A 7,811-nucleotide genomic window follows, 5' to 3' on the forward strand; every position below is an offset into this window, starting at 1 on the left:
GTGGAAGTTATAGTTTAAGTAGAATTCTTAGATTTGTTATATACATACATACAAACATTGCTACATAAAGGCAAAGAAGTGAAGCTAATATAAAAAATGTGTAAAAACGTTAATAATTAAGAAACACTGTCATATAAACACATTCTATTCCAGTCCTATAAAAAAAATTCTTATTTTATGACTTAAAATACTTCTTATGAATACTCCTCGTATAAAAATAATCAGCGGGCCTGAGAATTTGCTTTCATCGATATTTACGATAAACCCTGGTAAACGCTCGTACGCAGCAAACAGCGGGATTCAAGGTCAATTTTGCTTTAACACGGGCGGTATAGGAAGTGGTCTGACTTGTTGTAATCTATAGACGGTGCCCATACCACCTTTCGAAGCATCCACTGATATGACTACCGGCTTTCTAGGCTCAAAAAATTTAAGACACGGAGCTCTACAAAGAATGTCTTTAAGATTTTGAAATGCTAACTGGTGACCTTTTTCCCACACAAATTGCACATTTTTTTTTAACAGCTCTCTCAACATAGTTGTTTTTTCTGAAAGATTTTCGACAAAACGACCCAGATATGTAACCATGCCCAGAAAACGCTGCACACCCTGGACATCCTGAGGCCTTGGCATATTTTTTATGGCTTCAACCTTCGATTCATCTGGAGTAATAAATATGTCACCTCATTCATACAAAATTTACACTTTTCTTTATTGAACCTAACATTATGTTTTTTGGCCCTTTCAAACACTTTTTTTAAGTTTTTGAAATGAGATTCATATGTGTCACTATAAACCAAGCTGTCGTCATAATAGACTCCACAACCTGAACTATCTGAAAAAATTGCTATCATCTTCTTTTGGAAAACCTGAGGAGCACAAGATAAACCAAAAGGCATTCTCAAATATCGATATTTGCCTAAATTTCCCACACTGAAAGTACAGATCTGCGAAGATTCTTTGTCCAGTTGTATCATTGAAAATCCCTGAGTAGCATCCAGTGTTGAGAAACATTTACAATTGCTCAGTTTCGATGTTAATTCCTCTACCGTTGGAATATGCCAAAAAAAATTTTGTTTTAGTTGAGCATTTAAAGCTTTAGGGTCTAAACAAATACGCAAAGTATCATCTTTTTTTTTAACTATGACAATCGGATTTAACCACTCCGAACTCTCATTACTTTTTTCTATAATCTTGTTTTGCTCTAGGTTCTTTAAAGTAAGCTTTAATTTATTTTCCAGTGCAAAAGGAACTTTACGGGGGGGAACTTTACTACAACTGGTTGATAATTTTCTTTTAAATCTATGTGAAATTCATTTTCTAAACACCCTATACCATGAAATAAAAACTCATAATCTTTCATTATTGCCTCAAAAGACTGACTCTCACTATCAACTGAATCTATTTTTTTAATGAGACCCAAATCTACACAGCTTTTTAAACCCAAAATCGCTTTACCCCTTTAACTAACCACATAAAAAGGTATAAGTACCTTTTTATTTTTAACAGAACAATTTAACTTACAGCTTCCAATTATTGGCAAACTATTATCAGTATAAGAAGTTAGTATTACCTTCGTTTTTTCTAAATTCTCAAATTCAAATCCTATCTTATGCAGAATTTCTACAGGCATGATGTTGGCCATCGCCCCACTGTCGAGTGTAAACTCGTAAAGCTGTCCACTGATGTTCACCGGTGTAGTCCATGAGCCCCCATGTATCTCGTTGACCTGGCCTTCGATTGCACTGACAGTCCCTATGAATAAAATCTCATCAGCGCTACGATTTATCTCATTCTGATCATCAGAAGTGAAATTTTTTATTTCAGAAATTTTTTTATTTTTATTTTTAAAATTATTACATTTCTCGCTATACTTATTATAGCTTCTATGGGTACTACTATTCCTATTTGAAACCCGATTCACCTTATTTGATTTATAGTTGCCTCCAGTTTGTCCTCGTCCTCTTGCCTCAGCTTTATTGCACAACGCTGCAAAATGGTTTGCCCCTCCACATGCTCCACAATGCTTCCCGAATGCTGGACACCTTCCATAGCTGTGGCGGTTGCCACACTTTCCATATTTGTTCTGCGGGTACTTCTTGACCAAGTTTACCATAGGCGAGACTTCACTCTCTGCGAGTGTGATTTTATGCCACAAATAAACAGTGTTTTTATAAGCTCATTTTGAAGGGCCCCAAACTCACAAGAATTTGCCAGATTTTTTAGCTCTGTTGAAAAATTTTCAATAGTCTGTGAGTCTTTTTGTTTGCAGGTAAACAGTTTATGTCTAACGTAGGTAAGATTCTTCTTAGGATAAAAAAATACTGATCAAATTTCTCAATAAAGGGTCTAGCTTATCTTTTTCAGCTTCAGTAAATGAAAATGTGTTAAAAATTCGAATCCCTTCCTCTCCAATTAAGGTTAAAAGTTGGGCGCATTGTGTTACCTGCTCTTTTTTCGTAATTTCTGTGGCCTTCAGGTAGGTGATGAACCGCTGTTTCCAAAAACTCCAGTTTTCCGCGACGTTTCCCGAAAACTTCATGGGCGGCACCCCGCGGAAATCCATGGTCTTGACGATTGTGGCAGAAAAAGTTCAAAATCTAGCAGGATTTCTTCAATATTTTAAGATATTCTTCAATATTTCGTGTTTTCCGACTGCGCCATGTAACGTGTTTTTGGAGGTTGAGGGTTGAGGCGGAGGTGATTTATACGACTGCTTTGAAGGCGGAATGACAACTGCTTTATTTTATGAAAATGGCGTTATATATATACATGACAAATGACATATGCTACTTGTCAATCTGTATTGACATATCGATTAAGGCTCTTGTACATAAACGACTATAAAGTATACATCACATACCTAGGTGTTGACATGCTGGGTTTACCTACTGGGTACTATCTGCAGCGGGATTCTGATTCGCCAGTCGTTACGTCACGTTATGAGACCTCCCGCTCGTGACAAATGTCGGTGTCGTCTGAAATGTGATTCTAATTCGGTTTCGTTCGTAGCACCGTTTTCAGCCGTAGCGATGCCTAACTTCACGTTTGTTTATATCTTTTTTTATGGTTTTTATTGAATTTTGCACTTTTTTATATGTTTAAAGATTTTTGTTTCTTTACTGACCTACATTGCAGTTTTTTTTGTTACTTCTTTTGTTTTAAAAAATGCTGCCGATTTTTCACGCAATTGTTGACCAGGAAGAACACAGGGAGACAAATTTGAGGCTGAGGATGAAGAGAAGGGGAATTCGAGAAGAAATGGACCTGGCAACCCTAAATGATGAGCGATTTAAAGAATTATTTAGAGTGGACAAAGATTTATTTAATTTTTTGTGTAATAGATTGACACCCCACCTACGAGAACCCAAGTATCAGTCCGGAGTAACTATCCAGACAAAAATTTTGGTGGCTTTGCGGTATTATGTCATTGGATGTTACCAAAGAAGTCTTGGAGGTGACTTTAATTTGGGTGTCAGCCAAACAATGGCTCATAGATGTATTCATGAAGTGACCAATGCAATAAGTGTTCATTTACATGAGTTTATCCATTTTCCAACTACAAGAAGTGGAATGGACCAAATAAAGGAAGAATTTATGGAAAAATTTGGATTTCCTGGTGTCATTGGGTGTATAGATGGTACTCATATAGCCATTTTAAAACCTACCATTGAAGAACACAATTTTATTAACAGGAAGGGATTTCACTCCCTAAATGTGCAAATAGTTTGCGATGCAACCTTAAAAATACTATCAGTAAATGCCATCTATCCAGGTGCAACACATGATTCATTTATATGGAGAAATTCCCGGGTGAAAGACTTTTTGATGAATCAATACAATACAGGGCTTAGAAGAACCTGGCTTTTAGGAGATTCAGGGTATCATTTGCAACCTGTTTTAATGATACCTTTTCTTAATCCAAATGAGGGATCTCCAGAATGACGATATAATAGATCTCACATAATGGCAAGAAACTGTGTGGAGAGATGCATTGGGGTACTAAAAGCAAGATTTAGGTGCCTTTTAAGAGAACGAGTTGCCCGATATTCTCCAGCATTTGTGGGACAGCTGGTGAATGCTTGTTGCATTCTTCATAATTTATGCATACAGAGGCACATTCTGTATGAAGGTGAACCATTTGTGGAGGAAGGTGGCCAACAATACGCTTTACCACCAATTCAAAATTTACCTAATATTGGGCTTCGAGAAGGAGAAGTGGTGAGAAGAAATGTGGTCAATACATATTTTGTTAGGTAAAAGCATGTATAGTTAAATTCGTGATTTAAGTGTCAAGTCTTTCTTCACCAGTGATTAGGTAAAAGCGGTAAAATGTTCTGTTTGAATCAAAAGTATTTTCTGTTTTTTATAAATAAACAATTTTTTTAAGTTTGTTTTGTGTTTTATTTAATTAGGGTTTTTACATTTTTTTAGATGTTTTATAATAATCTTGATTCAATTTTTTTTACATTTTTTTTGTTATTGTTTTTTACTTTTTAAAGATTAGCACATTTTCTTACTTGTTTTTTTAACACATACTTTGAAGCTATTTTTCTTTTTTTAATTTTTTTTTTGCTTTAAAAGTTAAATTTTGCTTAATAAAAAAAGACCTACAAAAACAAATATGATTTATTTATATTCTGTAGCAGAAAAAATACACATTAATACTTTACCTTAACTCTATAGGAACACATGTTATTGCGGCTAGAAACGTAAAAACAAAAACAACATTCTAAATAAAAAAAATATTCTAAAGCTAAAAAAATAACCAGTAATAGTTTGCTTTTATTAAGAAAGGAACACAAGATGTCATTGTCACTACAACTAGAAAAAGAAAAATTCTAAAAATACCTAAAACTAAAGTCAGAAGAGTAAAGTTAGGTCGAATATCATCCCTAAAAAGTGAAAGTTCCTTTAAGAGTGTCTCTGTCTGATGGCCTCTGTTATATCGCCTAATTTTTCATTTAGGGTATGATTTAGGGTTTCTAAATGACTGTCGATACTTTTTAATAGATTTATTGTCTCTTGATAATAGATTTCATTTGTGGGAGTAACCTTTTGCCTTTTAGTTCTTGGTGTGACTAAATAATCATGATCGACTACATGAAGCTGTTGTGAAATACTCCTTTTTTGTGGTCGTGGCTTGTTGGTCTAAAAATAAACAAAAAAATTTTTTGTTCACAAAACTGATAGTATAATGTTTGAATCAGTTTTGCCAAAAATGGTAAGCTAGTTACTGAGAAAAACAATATAAGGTCGACCCTCGGTAATGTCCGTTGAACAGACATTACCTACATATATGGCAGGTCCTTCGTCCTTCAACATTAGGTCTTCTGTTTTAATTTGTTACTGTTAACTCCTGATTGTCAAAATGTAATGGGGTAAAGGACTTCTCTTAAATGTATGTAAATGGTTTCTCTTGTGAGCTTTCTTGTTCTGTCTTTTAAGTGTAGTATTATTATTATATTATGTAGGTAGCTAATAAGTTACTGCTTTTAATGTTAATATTTTAATTATATGTTTTAATTTTAATTGTGATTTTAAGGTTTTATAATTTACAGTGTAGTCTTATCTATTTTTTACTTGACTTATGTAAATACTTATGTATGTATTTTAACACCAACAAAAAGTTAACAAAGAGCACTTACTTGTTCTTCTAATGCTTTATTTTCTGTAGGAATCTGCATAGAAATATTTGAGGGTCCGGGCTGTGTGTATTCACTATTGTATAAACTGCCATTGAACCGAGCATCCACTATACTTGATGGAGCACTCGATGGACCACTAACGGGTTCTTCCTCTGGATAATATTTTCCATGAGCAAACTTAATATATTGTTTTTCTATGTTTTTTTTATATGTTTTTCACAAAATAAGGATAACTCTTTGATCAGTATCTGATAGCATATCAGGATATGCTGGCCCACCCCCCGTCTTCATTCGCTCCCTTTTTATATCTGCAGCTCTTCTCTTAAGTCCCTGTTTATAGTCAGACCACGTCTAAAAATGTAAAAATGAAAATAAGTTATTATAACTGGTAATTGTTGGTAAAGATTGGTATATAATATATTATATAATATATTGGTAATATAACTTACCCTTTGCCATTTTTCTATAGTTCTAGTCCCATAACCAAGAGAATTTAGATTATTGGCCAGTTTTGCCCATAATCTCTTAAATTGTTCTTTTGCATTGGAGCAAGATAACCTCCCTCTTGCTAAATCCGGGTTTTCTTCCATAAACTCCACAAATACTCGTAAATGGTTTTCATTAATTTTAAATGACATGTTTTTTTTTAAGCAAAAGCCGGACGCTCATCAAAAAATTGAGGTTAGATTTCCATAATCGGGATCTCCGGTGGTCTCGACTAATTTGACATTTCAAAACGAGAGGTATCGAGTGCCTTTAACGAATTAGAATCGCAAATTGTCCGTAGTCGTTACGTGATGTCACGAAATCATGAATTAGAATTCCACTGCTGGTACCAACATTGGTTTAAGTAATTTGCAACTATGGAGCAATCTATAACTTGAGGCCATGGTTTAGCAACAATGATTTACAAAAAAAAACTGACAGACCAGATTGACATTAACATTCTTATTGATCCTTATGACTTGAACAAAATAAACAAATAGTTAATATGTGCTCAGTATTCATTAAAATCTAAAAGAGGCCAAATTGACCTGCAAGGTAAAATCAATGCAAAATCAATGGCAGTTCTTAATTCTATTCAATCAACAAAACAATGAAACAATATTTCATATTATTATTTACTTTCCTCATCCAATAATGGTTTTCCTTGCGTTTCAGATCGGGTATGTTAGGAGGGACCATCTTAACTGTGTATCATATCTGTGTAGTATGTATATTTATGTATGATTTTTAAATAAATTATTTTATGAAACTATGGTTGAGATTTACTTTATCTTGGCAAAAAAATTAATAAATCAGTTAATATATCTGTTGGAGATTAAACCTGTAACAAGTTCACAATCATGGCCTACATGACTAGAAAAAAACTTTACTTTCACAGTTTCCTCAGCTAATTCAATTGGAATTGAAGCAATTATCATTGCTGGACATGCCTTGTGAAATTTATTAGAGCCACTGTTTTTAAGTTGACGTTTTCGGTTGTGCACCAGTTTTGTGGAATAGGATCTATGGCAAATATAATAATATCTTCTTACATTTTTGACAGATTTTGGTGATGTATCTTGGACAAAAGCTGCTTTATGTAGCCTTTCCATTTCAGCTTTCCAGAGAAGGAAATCTAAAAATGGTTTGGATGAATCACTGGGTAAATAAATATATATATGTTAATACCTAAGTATACCTCCCTAGGTAAGATTAAAATATTGTTGTGAATGACATAATTACATTTATATATTATATAAAAATATATAATATTTACCTACCATCTTTATTTTTAAAATCATGTTCCTCTTCATTGCAGTGTATTTCATGTATATCCAATAAGTGCTTTCTTAAGGAATTATATCTTGTGAAGTTATTTTCACATTTATCCACTGGACATAAAAGCCTTTTTTGATTATGCTGATTATTGTGCCGAGTTTTGAGATGGCACTTAATGTCTAGCTTATTTGTATATTTTTTTTTGATAATAAAAGTCTTGGAAGCCAATCAACCAGAACTAATTTTATTTAGAATAACAACCCGATTAACAACTAAAAAACACACGAGCCAAAAAATAACTGGCGGCTAGCGACACCATTCCACTTTGGCTGGGACATTGCCTATGTGGGGTGTGGGGTGGGATTAGGAATCTTGGCGCGATAATTTAAATGTTTTTTA

The 7,811-nt window shown here is 33.7% G+C and overlaps 1 long non-coding RNA gene across 1 annotated transcript; it reads right to left on the minus strand.

The window, feature by feature from the left end:
- Nucleotides 1-4,611: 4,611 nt before the first annotated feature.
- On the minus strand, nucleotides 4,612-5,779 carry LOC126744128 (uncharacterized). Its single transcript, XR_007663072.1, has 2 exons — nucleotides 5,649-5,779; nucleotides 4,612-5,151 (listed from the first exon to the last, which is right to left on the minus strand). It is a non-coding gene; the product is annotated as an uncharacterized LOC126744128 (long non-coding RNA).
- Nucleotides 5,780-7,811: the final 2,032 nt, after the last annotated feature.

Source organism: Anthonomus grandis, chromosome 13, assembly GCF_022605725.1.
Source record: "Anthonomus grandis grandis chromosome 13, icAntGran1.3, whole genome shotgun sequence".
NCBI lineage: Eukaryota > Metazoa > Arthropoda > Insecta > Coleoptera > Curculionidae > Anthonomus > Anthonomus grandis.